Source organism: Apium graveolens, chromosome 6, assembly GCF_009905375.1.
Source record: "Apium graveolens cultivar Ventura chromosome 6, ASM990537v1, whole genome shotgun sequence".
NCBI lineage: Eukaryota > Viridiplantae > Streptophyta > Magnoliopsida > Apiales > Apiaceae > Apium > Apium graveolens.
Genome location: NC_133652.1, coordinates 18,713,522 through 18,714,196, shown reverse-complemented (window position 1 = coordinate 18,714,196; position 675 = coordinate 18,713,522). Strand labels below are relative to the sequence as shown.

Here is a 675-nt window from a genome sequence, read left to right as displayed (position 1 = left end):
TCTTTAGCTTCCTTCCTTCCTGGCACTTCGGTGTCACTAGGCAATGTACCAGGTTGACGATTTAGCAAGATGTTGGCAATTTGTCCGATTTGATTTTCCAAGGTCTTGATAGAAACAGCTTGATTATTGCACATCAACTTCAACTCTTCTAATTCATATTTCTCATTAGCTTTTTGCAGCTGAAGTTATTGTCTTGGTGCATATTGCGGTTGCTGAAAACCTGGGGGGCTGTACTACTTAGCTGGATACTGCTGATAAGGCTGTTGAACCGCATTCTGAGCGTTGCCATGGTGTGGGCACTTCCTTAGAATCTCTTTATTTCGATCCCAAGCCTCACACAAAGATTCTCCAATTTGCTGAGCAAATTAAGTAAGAACATTCCTGATTGCTGCAGTCTTCGCCATAGGGAAGAATTTAGTAAGAAACTTTTGAGCAAGATCTTCCCATTTAGTGATAGACCCCGGTGGTAGAGAATGTAACCAGCACTTAGCTTTGTCCCTAAGAGAGAATGGGAAGAGTCGCAACTTGATAGCATCTTTAGTCACACCATTGAACTTGAAAGTATCACAGATCTCGATGAAATCCCTGATGTGCATGTCGGGGTCTTCAGTAGGAGAACTCCCAAACTGAACTGAGTTCTGTATCATCTGAATCGTGCCTACTTTCATCTCAAAA

The 675-nt window shown here is 42.4% G+C and overlaps 1 non-coding gene across 1 annotated transcript; it reads left to right on the top strand.

Annotated features, from left to right (window-relative positions):
* Positions 1-282: 282 nt before the first annotated feature.
* Positions 283-389, top strand: LOC141670179 (small nucleolar RNA R71). The gene has a single exon (XR_012554421.1). It is a non-coding gene; the product is annotated as a small nucleolar RNA R71 (small nucleolar RNA).
* Positions 390-675: the final 286 nt, after the last annotated feature.